The sequence below is a fragment of the Rhinopithecus bieti genome, unplaced genomic scaffold, assembly GCF_001698545.2.
Source record: "Rhinopithecus bieti isolate Rb0 unplaced genomic scaffold, ASM169854v2 scaffold_39746, whole genome shotgun sequence".
In the NCBI taxonomy this organism is placed as follows: Eukaryota; Metazoa; Chordata; class Mammalia; order Primates; family Cercopithecidae; genus Rhinopithecus; species Rhinopithecus bieti.
The window spans coordinates 875,454-890,219 of record NW_016816960.1 but is presented as its reverse complement, the minus strand read 5'-3'; the positions used below and the strand labels follow the sequence as shown (position 1 = coordinate 890,219).

General features: G+C 47.7%; 1 protein-coding gene across 4 annotated transcripts in view; it reads right to left on the bottom strand.

Moving 5' to 3' along the window:
* SCAP (SREBF chaperone) overlaps positions 1 to 10,988 on the bottom strand; it is a 76,947-nt gene extending 65,959 nt beyond the window's left edge. For 2 of the 4 annotated variants that reach the window (XM_017855707.1, XM_017855712.1), the window contains exon 1: positions 10,839 to 10,988. The gene's annotated coding sequence lies outside the window, so the exon portion shown is untranslated. Of the gene's footprint in view, positions 1 to 10,501; positions 10,589 to 10,838 lie in introns of those variants that run through there. The other 2 variants (XM_017855708.1, XM_017855709.1) reach the window with 2 other exon arrangements.
* Between the last annotated feature and the right edge of the window lie 3,778 nt (positions 10,989 to 14,766).

Genomic DNA, 14,766 nt, shown 5'->3' with positions numbered 1-14,766 from the left:
AAGAAGAAGAAGAAAAGAAAAGATCTTCATGATGTTGAATTTAGCAAGGATTGAAAAGTATAGGCAACAAAAGAAAAAAAACTGATAAACTGGAATTCATAAAAATTAAAAACTTATGGCCGGGCGTGGTGGCTCACACCTTAATCTCAGCACTTTGGCAAACCAAGGCAAGCAGACTGCTTGAGCTTAGAAGTTTTAGACCAGCCTGGGCAACATGGCAAGACCCCATCTCTTCGAAAAAAATAAATACGAAAAAAAAAAAGCCAGGCATGGTGGTATGCACCTATAGTCTCAGCTACTTGACAGGCTGAGGTGGGAGGATTGCTTGAGTTCAGGAGGTGGAGGCTACAGTGAGCCAACACTGCAGCACTGCACTCCACCCTGGGTGACTGAGGGAGACTCTGCCTTAAAAAAGAAAAAAAAAAAGTTAAAAATTGTGCAAATCACACAATAAAGAGAGTGAAATGATAACCAACAGAATGGGAGAAACTATTCACAAATCATATATCTAACAAGGGATTAACATCCAGAATATGTAAAGAATTCCTACAACTCAACAATAACAACAAAATAACAACAAACAACTCAAAATGAGAAAAGGACTTGAATAAACATTTCTCTAAAGAAGATATACAGGCTCGGTGGGGCGACTCATGCCTGTAATCCCACCACTTTGGAAGGCTGAGGTGGATGGATCACTTGAGCTCAGGAGTTCAAGGCCAGCCTAGGCAACATGGTGAAACCCCATCTCTACAAAAAATATGAACATTAGCCAGGCATGGGGGCACACGCCTGTAGTCCCAGCTACTCGGAAGGCTGAGGTGGGAGAATCACTTGGGACCAGAGGCTTCAGGCTGCAGTCAACTGTGATTGTGCCACAGAACTCCAGTCTGGGCAACAGGGCAAGAAGACCCTGTCTCAAAAAAAAAAGAAAAAAAAAAAGAAAAAAAAAATCCAAACAACAAAAAAGAAGATATACAGATGGCCAATCAACACATGAAAAATCACTCAACATCACTATTCCTTAGCAAATGCAAATCAAAATCACAGTAAGATACCAATTCCCACCCACTGGCCCTGGATAGACAGTTTCTATGTAGAATAACGAAAACATTCTGGAAATGGATAGTGATGATGGTTGCATAACAATGTGAATACATTTAATGTAACCAAATAGTACACTTAAAAATGGTTAAAATGGGCCAGGCGCACTGGCTCGTGCCTGCAATCCCAGCACTTTGGGAGGCCAAGGCGGGCAGATTGCTTGAGGTCAAGAGTTCAAGACCAGCCTGGCCAACATGGTGAAACCCCATCTCTACAAAAAATACAAAAATTAGCCGAGTGTGGTGGCACATGCCTGTAATCGCAGCTACTTGGGAAGCTAAGGCAGAAGAATCTCCTGAACCTGGGAGGCAAAGGTTGCAGTGAGCAGAGACCGCACCATTGCACTCCAGCCTGAGTGACAAGGAGACTCTGTCTCAAAAAAAAAATCACCAAATAATTTTTGTTTGTTTGTTTTCAGACAGTCTTGCTCTGTCACCCAGGTTGGAGTTCTATGACGCAATCCTGGCTCACTGCAACCTCCGCCTCCCAGGTTCAAACAATTCCTCCTCAGCTTCCCGAGTAGCTGGGATTACAGGTGCGTGCCACCATGCCCTGTTAATTTTTGTATTTTTAGTACAGGCAAGGTTTCACCATGTTGGCCAGGCTGGTCTTGAACTTCTGACCTTAAGTGATCTGCCCACCTTGGCCTCCCAAAGTGCTGGGATTACAGGCATGAACCACCGCACCCGGCCAAATAATTTTAAAAGTATAATGAGAAGAGGCTTGCCTGCCACCATGTAAGACATGCCTTTGCTCCTCTTTCACCTTCTGCCGTGATTGTGAGGCCTCCCCAGCCATGTGGAACTTACATTCATTGCTCAACAAGGAAGAGACCTGCAAGGCTATTACCCTGGGCAGCTGGCAAGACTCCATTTTGATCACAGTGCAAAGAGAGCTCCCAGATTGGAACCAGAAATCAGCCACAGTTTCACTGAATCTTTGACCTCTTATTTCGCTGCCAGAGTTCTACTGTTGTGAAGAGAGAAGCAGCTCTGAAAGAAATGCTTTTAAATTAAAATAACCATGGCATTCGAACAAAATAACATTTGGGATTCTTAGATGACTCTTTTAGACTAAGGTAATGGTAGCAAAGCTACTTTTAAGTGTGTATACAGATGGCTGTAATCCTAAAATATTTACATGCTGCAAACTATTTTCAGATTAAGTTGGTCAGCTTAGAACAGGGGATCAAGATCTAGCCTTAAGAGAACTTGTTTTTTACCCCACTACTGGGGTAAAAAAGTCTTACTGCTGATGCTGGCAAACCATCATACATTTAGGCCAATGGTTACATGTAGGATCGATCAGGTAAGATTACTCCATCTGCTCAGTAAGTGCATCACCACTGGAAAAAATAAAAAAGAACTCTGGGGGACCCAGCCAATGAGGAAGAAGACTGGCACTAGAGACCCTAAAGGGGCTTGGGATGGAGAAACCCAGGTATAGCACAGGGCTGTAGTGAGATGTGGGACTGGTAAAAAGGATTAAGTGAATGTCTGTACACAGGAGTTAACACTGCTATCTTGGCAAGAAGAAAGCCTGACAGCTAGGCATCAGCTCCTCAGGCAGAAAGGTAAAAGGTCTTCTCTAAGGACAGGAAAGGATCCCAAAGAAAAGAACCTTGGCAGGGCGCAGTGGCTCACAACTGTAATCCCAACACTTTGGGAGGCCGAGGCGGGCAGATCACCGCAGGTCAGGAGTTCAAGACCAGCCTGGCCAACATGGTGAAATCCCATCTACTAAAAATACAAAAATTAGCCAGGCATGGTAGCAGGCACCTATAATCTCAGCTACTTGGGAGGCTGAGGCAGGAGAATCACTTGAACCTGGGAGACAGAGGTTGCAGTGAGCCGAGATCACACCACTGCACTCCAGCCTGGGCAACAAGAGCAAAACTCTGTCTCAAAAAAAAAAGAACCTTACAGTTCCCCAGCATACTAGTTGGCTCCCTCCTCATTTACCCCAAAGTAACACCTATCAATTAATAAACTTCTCCCTCCCCAAAAAAGCATAATGAGGATTAAAGGATAGAGATGAAACAAGAGTGTCCCCAAGTTAATGACTAAATGACAGACATAACTGAGTGATAGGTACACAAGGGCTTATTGCTCTCTATTTGGATGTATATTTGAATTTTACTATAACAAATATTAAAAAACAAGTCCTCAAAATGTGCAAAGTTTTTCAAGAATTTATCCCCTTACAAATTTTGGCAAAAATGAGTACAGACGAGGAAGCAGGGAAAGGCAAGGCTCAGAGGGATTCAACAGTATAAAAAATAATAGAAAATAAAAATTAGAACAAAGATTTGGCTATAAGAATATGATCACAGTAATATTTAGAACAGGAAGGAAATGTGTTATGTATTTTATAGTAAAACCTGAGACAAAGAGTAGAAACCATTAAAAACAATCTAGAAGATTAATACACTAAGCGCAAGCTGGAAGACCCTGGATACAAACCTGACTCTGAGCTTCCTAGTGGCCAAGGCAGACAGACAAAAACATCAATGACATAGTTCCAGTATACTTAGAGGTATAGCGATCCCAGTCACTCAACCTGAAGAAAATTTCTCAGCAGCCTCAGAGGTTTCCTTGGGAACTTCTGATAAAGACTGCAATATAAACTGACGGGGCCATGCAAAGTGAGATGAGTGAAAGCAACTGGAAGAAGGGCCAGAATTGTGCTTTCTCATGATCTAGCTTCACCCAAAGACAAAACACTGCAGATCTGAAACAAGTACACTGAAGTACCTCCAAGTACAACTCAGTGGATATTCTTTCCACAGCTGAGCTCAGCTGTGGCTTTTGGGAGTTGAATTCAAGAGTATCCTTCCTGGCAAGAACATGAGATGCAACATTCTCAACTGTCTCCTAAATATGTCTCTAATAGTCACTGTCTCTGGAGGTGACAAATGCACATCACTGTCGAACTCTACCAGGGCTCAGGCCTGAAAGAAGAGACCTAATCAAAACATGCAGATGAGGCATGAACATGACCTTTCAGAGGGAGGAAGGGTTAACTAGGTAGGCCAGCTTGGGGCAGATCATGAGAGTGGGAAACTACTGACTATGACTGGAGACCTGGTGAGTGACAGTGCAGTCTTCCAAAAGGTGCAATCCAAGCCCACAGCCAAATGCAGCAAACTGGGCTGAACAAGGCTGCTCAATGGATAAAATTATTGAAAACATAAAATAAATGAGATTTTATGTTCAAAAAACCAAAATGTCATGCAGTTTTTTCCCACAAAAAGAACCTCACAATATAATGTAGACAATGAATACAAAACATTCTGATCCTACTATAAGACAGAGAACGAGTAAGCAAGAAAGCATGAGAAAAAGCCTAAGAAGCCTGACAGTGGTTACCAATGGGGTTACAATTTAACTTTGGGGTTTTTTTTTTTTGCGCTTACCTGTTAATTTTGCAACAAAGATGACTTAAAACAAACTCAGCCAGGCGCGGTGGCTCATGCCTGTAATCCCAGCACTTTGGGAGGCCAAGATGGACGGATCACCTAAGGTCAGGAGTTCAAGACCAGCAAGGCCAACATGGAGAAACACTGTCTCTACTAAAAATACAAAAAAATTTAGCTGGGCATGGTGGCGGGCACCTGTAATCACAGCTACTAGGGAGGGTGAGGCAGGAGAATGAACCCAGGAAGCAGAGGTTGCAATGAGCCATCGCACCATTGCCCTCCAGCCTGGACAACAAAAGCAAAACTGTCTTGGAAAAATAAAACACAAACTCTACCAGCCTGGGCAACATAGTTGAAACCCTGTTTTTTCAACATAGTTGAAAAAAAAAATATTTTTTTTTTTTTTCTTAGAGACGGAGTCTCTCGCTCTGGTCGCAGGCTTGGAGTGCTGGTGGCCGGATTCGGCTCACTGACAAGCTCCGCCTCCGGGTTTACGCCATTTTCTCTGCCTCAGCCTAACGAGTAGCTGGGGACCACGGTGACCGGCCACCGGCCCGGCTAGTTTTTGTAATTTTTTGTAGAGCGGGGTTTCCCATGTTAATGCCAGGATGTCTCGTCTCCTGACCTCGTGATTCGGCCCGTCTCGGCCTCCCAAAGTGCTGGGATTACGCTTGGAGCCCACGCCGGCTTTTTTTTTTTTTTTTTTTGAGATGGAGCCTCCCTCTGCCGCCCAGGCTTAATGTGTGGCCAGATCTCAGCCTCACTGCAGCTCCGCCTCCGGGTTACGCCATTCTCCATGCCTCAGCCTCCCGGAGTAGCTGGGATACAGGCGCCCGCCCCCTCGCCGGGCTAAGTTTTTTTTATTTTTTGTATAGACGGAGTTTCACGTGTTAGCAGGATGGTCTCCATCTCCTGACCTCGTGATCCGCCCGTCTCAGCCTCCCAAAGTGCTGGGATTACCAGCACTTGAGCCACCGCGCCCGGCCTTACAAAAAGTTTTTAAGGCCAGGTGCGATGGCTCACACCTATAATCCCAGCACTTTCGGGAGGCCGAGGCAGGTCAGGAGATCGAGACCATCCTGGCTAACACAGTGAAACCCCGTCTCTACTAAAAAATACAAAAAATTAGCCAGGCATGGTGCCGGGCGCCTAAAGTCCCAGCTAGTTGGGAGGCTGAGGCAGGAGAATGGCGTGAACCCGGGAGGCGGAGCTTGCAGTGAGCCGAGATTGCACCACTGCACTCCAGCCTGGGCAACAGAGCGAGACTCCATCTCAAAAAATATATATATTTTTTAAATTAGCCAGGTGTGGTGACATGCGCCTGTAGTCCAAGCTACTTGGGAAGCTTGAGGTGGGAGGATCTCTTGAGCCCAGGAGACTGAAGCTGCAAGTGAGCTATGATCGCGCCACTGCACTCCAGCCTTGGGTGACAGAGCAAGACCCTGTCTCAAAACAAACAAACAAAACTAATCTATTCAACTGTAAAATAAACTGGGAAATAAGATATTTTTAAAATCAGGAATGCAGAGGAATGAAATGAAGAAAACCAAATCTCACTTGTAAAATTATAAAAAATCAACGTATTTGAAATTTCAATATTTAGATGATTTGAAAATACTCTGAAGTTGGGGACTGGCACAAATACAACCACTATAATTGTCATATTTGTGTGAACTGATTATTTGAGTCCCTCTGGCCTCTAACCAAAATTAAGATGTTTAAAATAGAAGAGGTTCAACAAAATTTTAACATCTAGATTTGTCTAAGGGACCATTACCAGTCACCATAGCTTCAAATTTAAGACAGGTGCTATGTGTGAGACACAAAGACCTCTTTCACATTAGTGACTGCAATTTTTTTTTTCTTTTTAAGATGGAGTCTTGCTCTTGTTGCCCAGACTGGAGTGCAGTGGCGGGATCTCGGCTCACTGCAACCTCCACTTCCCAGGTTCAAGCAATTCTCCTGCCTCAGTCTCCTGAGTAGCTGGGACTACAGGCGCACACCACCACACCTGGCTAACTTTTGTATTTATAGTAGAGACGAGGTTTCACACATGTTGGTCAGGCTGGTCTCGAACTCCTGACCTCAGGTGATCCGCCCACCTCGGCCTCCCAAAGTGCTGAGATTACAGGCATGAGCCACTGCACCTGGCCAACACCTTGTATATTTTACGCTTTCTGAAAATGCTAAATATCAAAGAAACCAGAGGTTACCAAATGTTTTGATCATGAATGCCCAAACAACAAAAATTCAAGTATATGCTCTCAATACATGCACACTTACATATAAATTATATATATGTACTACAGTGATAATACAGTGTACATTATAAAGTATACACTAAAATTATTATGGTGGCTCATGCCTGTAATGACGGTGGCTCATGCCTGTAATCCTAGCACTTTGGAAGGTTAAGGTAGGTGGATCACTTGAGGCCAGGAGTTTGAGACCAGCCTAACTAATATGGTGAAACCCCATCTCTACTAAAAATACAAAAATTAGCCAGATGTGGTGGCGCACACCTGTAATCCCAGCTACCTGGGAGGCTGAGGCAGGAGACCAAGATAGCATCACCGCACTCCAGCCTGGGCAACAGAGTGAGTGAAATTCCATCTCAAAAAAAAAAGAAAAAAAAAATTAAATGAGGCTGAAAGAAACAGGAAAATTAGTTTTATTTTTTTCCTGAGATCCACGTGCATCTTTATGCTTACACACCAACTTTGGACCCCACTGCAAAGCTTCCTTATGACTTAGCATCCCTGCAACCATTCTAAGTTAGTGCCCTTGACTGCTTAACCAGAAACTGTCAAATGGCAGTGGTCAAATTGCTGTCACCTTGCTGAGTTCCACCATCCCGACACTCAAGTCAGTGACACCGGCTTCCTCCCATCACCCCTACCACCTTCTTCCACTACCCTTACCTGCCAATGAGCAACAGAAAAGACTGTGGGCTGGGTGCAGTGGCTCATGCCTGTAATCCCAGCACTATGGGAGGCCGAGGCAGCCGGATCACCTGAGGTTGGGAGTTTGAGACCAGCCTGACCAACATGGTGAAACCCCGTCTCTACTAAAAATACAAAAAAGTAGCCGGGCATGGTGGCGAGCACCTGTAGTCCCAGCTACTCGGGAGGCTGAAGCAGGAGAATCGCTTGAACCTGGGAGGTGGAGGTTGCAGTGAGCTGAGCTCACACCACTGCACTCCAGCCTGGGCAAGAAGAGCGAAACTCCATCCCAAAAAAAAAAAAAAAAAAAACAGACTGTGGAAGCCAGCAGGTACAAGAACAGCATAAAAGCATGGACTCTTTTGTCAGCCAAATCTCAGTTTGCAAACACACTCTGTCTCAAATTCACTAGGTTACCCAGGGCCAGTCAAATCACTTGCCTAAAACTCTCCGTAAAGGGGGTGATAACAGAGTTATCTCATCTGGTTATTATGAAAACTAAGTGAGATAAGCTAGTATTACAGTACCTGGGACAGTGCCTAAACAGCACAAGTGTTCAGTATCACCCAGAATTATTACTTTGGGTGGCAAAAGACGACACCTGAACCTTGTATCTTTAGCCAACTCATTAAGGTAGCAAGTTCTAATGGAAGGAGCTCAGGTGGCAGAGGTGTGGCAGACCTGGTTTGAAGGATGATCCACCCTTGACAAGCTGGGTGACCTTGTAAGGACCCAGCTTCTCCATTAGGAGTCCTTTGATCTGTTCAACGAGGGGTGATAACACAAACTGTATATGAAGTACCTGTCAGAGCCAGTAAAACACTGGCAACCACCAATGGTGAGAGTAAGCAAACAGCACATGAACCTGTCATTCCAGGATCCCTGAGGCACATTCACATGCATGGCTAGATTCTGAGAGAGAAAATTTCCGTAAAGTCTACCACCAAATGTTAATAAACATATGCAGTGAAGTCCACAGGCACGGTTCCTTTCCCAACTGGGTAGTTGTTCATATACGACCTCAGGCAAATCACAATCTTTATGCCTCCATTTTCTTTCCTTTTTTAGTTTATTTAATTCCTGAATAGCATATGCCTCCATTTTTTTTTTTTTTTTTGAGAGGGAGTCTCGCTCTGTTGCCAGGGCTGGAGTGCAGTGGCCGGATCTCAGCTCACTGCAAGCTCCGCCTCCCAGGTTCCCGCCATTCTCCTGCCTCAGCCTCCCGAGTAGCTGGGACTACAGGCACCCACCACCTCGCCCGGCTAGATTTTGTATTTTTTAGTAGAGACGGGGTTTCACCGTGTTAGCCAGGATGGTCTCGATCTCCTGACCTCGTGATCCGCCCGTCTTGGCCTCCCAAAGTGCTGGGATTACAGGCTTGAGCCACCGCGCCCGGCCGCCTCCATTTTTCTAGTAATAAACTTGGAGTAAACTTTTTATCCACCTCATGACAGTGACTGGGGGAACAGGGGAAGGGCCCCAAAACAGTGATTATAAAGTACATGGAGATCTCTAGAAAGGGGCTGTTTTTGCCGCAATAGCAAAAGAAAAGAGAGAGCACTTAAGCCGGGCGCGGTGGCTCACGACTGTAATCCCAGCCCTTTGGGAGGCTGAGGCGGATAATCATGGGGTCAGGAGATCGAGACCATCCTGGCTGACACGGTGAAACCCCGTCTCTACTAAAAATACAAAAAAGTAGCCGGGCATGGTGGCGAGCACCCGTAGTCCCAGCTACTCGGGAGGCTGAAGCAGGAGAATCGCTTGAACCCGGGAGGCAGAGGGTGCAGTGAGCCGAGATGGCGCCATTGCACTCCAGCCTGGGCAACAGAGCGAGACTCCGTCTCAAAAAAAAAAAAAAAAAAAAAAGAAAAGAGAGCATTCAAACATTAGATCAGTTCATAATAAATTTAAAAAGCCTAATTCTTTCCATTTCAATTTATGACCAAAAGAATAAATATGGAAATATATTTATACAGTGTGAAATATACGTATACAGTGTTATTTACATCATGTGCTCAGTGGGAATACCGCAAATGTGTAAAACACCTAAAATGTAAACTATGTTAACACACATTTTAAAAGATACAGGTCTTGGCTGGGCACGGTGGCTCACGCCAGTAATCCCAACACTTTTGGGAGGCCAAGGCTTGTATAACGCTTGAGCCCAGGAGTTAAAGACCGGCCTGGGCAACACTGCAAGACCCGCATCTCTACAAAAAATACAAAAATTAGCCGGGCGTGGTGGCACACACCTGTTGTCCCAGCTACTGGGGAGGCTGAGGTGGGATGATCACCTGAGCCCAGGAAATCAAGGCTGCAGTGAGCCGAAATTGCGCCACTGCACTCCAGCCTGGGAGACAGAGAGAGACCCTGTCTCCAAACAAAAAAACAGGTCTTTAGGCAACACTGAGGAACACCTAAAATAGATACAGCACTAACTAGACAGCCTCGACCCTGACTCCCTAATAAAAGCATCAGTCTTTTGCACAATATCCTGACATGACAGCAAACCAATAAGGACACCGTATAACCAAACTCCAAAAAACTTTTGGCCAAATAAAAGAAACACACAAAGCTAACAACATTAAACCTTTTCTATGGCCGCTTCACAATACGTATTACAAAATCCCCAGAAAGAGTTTATTCAACTAGCTCCGACTGTCGCCATACAAGGTGGAGCAGTGAGTGACCCGAACCAGGGGCTGACTCCTGCCAGAGCCCTCACTGGGACTTACTGCCCCGCACCCGCTCCAAATTCCCATCTGGACAACTTTCTGGAATTCAGACAGTCCGGATCCAGGGCTCCCTGCAACTAACGCTATCGTGACATTATAAGCCGGTTTAGTACTGAGGTCATAAACCCACTCAGAAGTAAACAGAAGCAACATTAGTGAAGCAAAGTTGAGATTTAAGCAATACGGAAAACTAGAAACCAAGCAAACCAGCAAAGCAGCTAGCGTTCTCTCTCAAGATCTTCCAAAAGAGGCAGAAGTGGAAAGCATGCTCTCCCCCGCACTCGGGAAAACCCAGACAGTACCAAAGCAGGTTCTAGAACAGCTGCCCGGAGCAACTAGGCCAGGGGATGCGACGGCGCGCATCTCCCCTGGGCACACCAGGGGCCCGCGGAGGTCTGGTGGGGACGCGGAGCTCCAGGGGCCGGCCCGTGCAGGGGCGCGGTCGGGTTGGGGGTGGGGACGCGGCGGCCCTGCCTCCTTGCCGGCCTGCGTTCTCCAGGGCCGGCCCGCACCGCTGCTGGACAGCGCCATGCCCACGCACCCCCCTCCCCTAGCGGCCCCCATCCCGGAACTCCCGGCTCCGCGCGGCTGGAGTAGAGCTGGGGCCCGCGGGCAGGCACCCTTGGCGCCTGATGGTACCTGTGGCGGCAACAGCTCCCAGGCGGCGGCGGCCGCGGCGGCTGCGGTGGCAGCGGGGGCGGAGCGCGGCGTGCGCGCTCCCGGCCCGCGGTCCGGTGCGTGGTGCCCGCCCTCTCCCTCCTGGCCGCCGGGCGCCCGCCCCTTCACCTCTCACCTCCTACCTTTACCCTCCCGCCCCACCGCCCTCGGCACGTGCTCCCAGGGCGTGCGCATGCGTAGTCGAACTCCGTTTGCGGCTCCTGTTCGCCCCCTGGTGGACACCGGTGGGAAGTATGGGCGGCCGGACCGGGCCGGGCGGAGCATGAAGCCGGGTTAGGGCCCACCGGCCCTCATCGGTCACCAAGAACTTACAGAAAGCCGGGCGCGGTGGCTCCCGGTTGTAATCCCAACACTGTGGGAGTCCAAGGCGCGAAGATCGCTTGAGCCGAGGAGTTAGAGACCAACTTGGGTAACGTAGGAGACCTCCGTCTCCACAAGTAAAATTAATTAACCGGGTGTGGTGGTGCGCACCTGTGGTCCCAGCTACTCAGGAGGCTGAGGTGGGAGGATCACCTGAGCCCGGGAGGTCGAGGCTACAGTGAGCCAAAAACAAAAAACCCACCCTACACAAGATGCTCATGTTCCCTGTTTTATAATAGCAAAAAATTAGAAGCAGCCGGGCTGAGATACACTACAAATGCAGATGAGAAGAATAAATAATGTCCATAAAACTAGTTTCCCTGTAGACATTTAAAAGCATAAGTTGGTATTTAACCATTTTCCACAGGGAACAGGTATTTGTTATAATAGCAACAGCTACGTTAACTGTTTACTAGGTGTCTGGTGCGGCGCTGGTATTGTACACGTCCTCACATTTGGCCCTCCTGAAAACCCGAGGTAGGCCTTGTTACAGGGCCTCACAGAAGGGCAAGGGGAGGCTGCCTCCCCACGAGGGAAACGCAGGTCCCCAATCAGAGACGCTGCCCGAACCACTCTGGGGGGACTTTGATCATGCTACTACATGCCCTTGCTGTACCCAGGTCTTGTGTCAGAGGTAAGCCTCCCCTCAGCCCCTCCCTACTGCCCTGGACACCCGCACCCACTCCAGGGCTACCTGGTTAAGGCAGGACCTGTACCTGCCCTCAAAGGCACCAGCAAACCTCTCTGGGAGTTCCAGAAAATGCAGATCTAGTCACCAATGCAAGGCAGAAATTAGAGGTGGCCCTTCTGACTGCACCAGCCCCCTGACCCACTACACATTCTTCAAATACCTCCTCCTAAAACCCGGTTCCTCCCTGCCCACCACACTATTGTCACAATGAAATTAACAATGGGAACAGTGGGCCTTGGCCCAAAGTGACCTTCAGGGTTATGCCATTTTCAGCATTCTCTTTTGGCTTAATATGGGAATTTTTATCCTATAAAGAAAGAATTTGCTGGGCACGGTGGCTCACGCCTGTAATCCTAGCACTTTGGGAGGCCAACGCGGGCAGATCATGAGGTCAGGAGATCGAAATCATCTTGGCTAACACGGTGAAACCCCATCTCTACTAAAAAAAAAAAAAAAAATAGCCGGGCGTGGAGGTGGGCACCTGTAGTCCCAGCTACTCGGGAGGCTGAGGCAGGAGAATGGTGTGAACCCGGGAGGCAGAGCTTGCAGTGAGCCGAGATCATGCCACTGCACTCCAGCCTGGGCGACAGAGCAAGACTCCTTATCAAAAAAAAAAAAAAGAATTTTAAGGTTATTTTTATTTTTACATTTGAGGTCTCACTCCTTTACCCAGGCTGGAGTGCAGTGGTGTGGTCATAGCTCACTGCAGCCTCAACTTCCTGGGCTCAAGTGATCCTCCCAAGTAGCTGGGACTACAGATGAGCGCCACCATGCTGTTTTTGTTTTTGTTATTGTTATTTTTATCAAGATGGGGTCTTTTGCTGTGTTGCCCAGGCTGGTCTCAAACTCCTGGGCTCAAGCAGCCTTCCCATGTTGGCCTCCCAAACTGCTAGGATTACAGGTGTGAGCCACCATGCCCATCCTGTTTGTTGTAGTAAATTGAAAGAGAAGCAACAATAGAGAGCATTCAGGGGAACTTACCTACACCCCTTACCTATCCTGACACCACTCTCTCCAGGTTTGATCCCTTGAAATACCATCATTTGTCCCCTCAGAAACCTTGGGCATGAAGGAGTCCTCCTGAGCCGTAGGCCCACTGTACCAAAGTCTTCTCTCCAGAGAGGGTCAGGAGCCTGTCTTCTAACCAGCTCCACGGCAGGACATAGCCAGACAGCCTTGGGAACTGCTGTCACTCTCCTCACTCGCCACCTCTTCCCACCCAACCACTCCATCAAAGCTGTGTTTGCAGACCATCAGCGAAGTCTGGATACTCCCCCACAAAAAATAAGAGGCTCCAAAACTGACAAGCACCTTTGTGCCTTGAAGCATGGCAAATAATCCTCCACTGCCCTGAGAGGACCCACTGAGAACCCTGTGGAGCCTCTGGGGAAAGGGAAGCTGGGGCTTATGGAGCCCTGGTAAATCTGCTACAGAATGCCCCCCATGGAGTATAATGAAGTGGCCATGATTTTAGGGCTTCTCCCACAACATTTTTTTTTTTTTTTGAGACACAGTCTCACTCTGTTGTCTAGGCTGGAGTGCAGTGGTGAGGTGTTAGCTCACGGCAGCCTCCCCCAGCAGGTTCAAGTGATTCTCCCACCTCAGCCTCCTGAGTAGCTGAGATTACAGGTGTTGGCCACCAGGCCCGGCTAATTTTTTTGCATTTTTAGTAGAGACAGGGTTTTGCCATGTTGGCCAGGCTGTTTCAAACTCCTGACCTCAGGTGGGATCCACCCGCCTTGGCCTCTCAAAGTGCCGGGATTATAGGCATGAGCCACCTCACCTGGCCCTTTTTATTATTATTTTTGAGACCAAGTCTCGCTTTGTCACCCAGGCTGTAGCACAGTGGCACAGTCTTGGCTCACTGCAACCTCCACCTCTCAGGTTCCAGCGATTCCCATGCCTCAGCCTCTTCAGTAGCTGTGACTACAGGCTTGCGCCATCGCACCAGGTTTATTTTTGTATTTTTATTAGAGACGAGGGTTTGCCATGTTGCCCAGGCTGGTCTCGAACTCCTGGGCCCAACTGATCCACCCGCTGTAATCCTGGGATTACAGGCATGACTCACCATGCCCAGCCTTCTACAACATTTAATATGAAACATAACAGAAAAGTTGAAAGAACCATACAGTGAACACTCATATACCCTAGATTCTACAACTATTAATGTTTTGCTTAGTATCTCATGTCTATCTAAAAAATCTATCATTTTATCCATCTATCTGTAATTGCCCAAGGCTGCTTCTTGCCCACGGCACAGACAAAATCAATTCACTGAGGCCTTGGCATTGCAGTAAAGAGTTTCACTGACGCAAGGCTGGCCATGCACAAGGCCACGCTTTGTGCATGGAGCTATTACTCAAATCAGTCTCCCCAAAGGCTTAGAGGTGAGGGTTTTTCAAGGATAGTTTGGTAGGGAATGGGAAATGTTGATTGGTTGGGGATGCAATCATAGGAGGGGTCCTCATGCGCTGAGTCAGCCTCTGGGTGGAGTCAGCAGAAAAGCAAGTCTGAAAAGAAACATCTCAAGGCCGGGCGCAGTGGCTCATGCCTGTAATCCCAGCACTTTGGGAGGCTGAGGCAGGTGGATCACGAGGTTAGGAGATCGAGACCATCCTGGCTAACACAGTGAAACCTCATCTCTACTAAAAATACAAAAAATTAGCCAGGTGTGGTGGCAGGCGCCTGTAGTCCCAGCTACTCAAAGCTGAGGCAGGAGAATGGTGTGAACCCAGGAGGCGGAGCTTGCAGTGAGCCGAGATTGTGCCACTGCACTCCAGCCAGTGCAACAGAGCAAGACTCCGTCTAAAAAAAAAAAAAGAAACAGGCCGGGCGCGG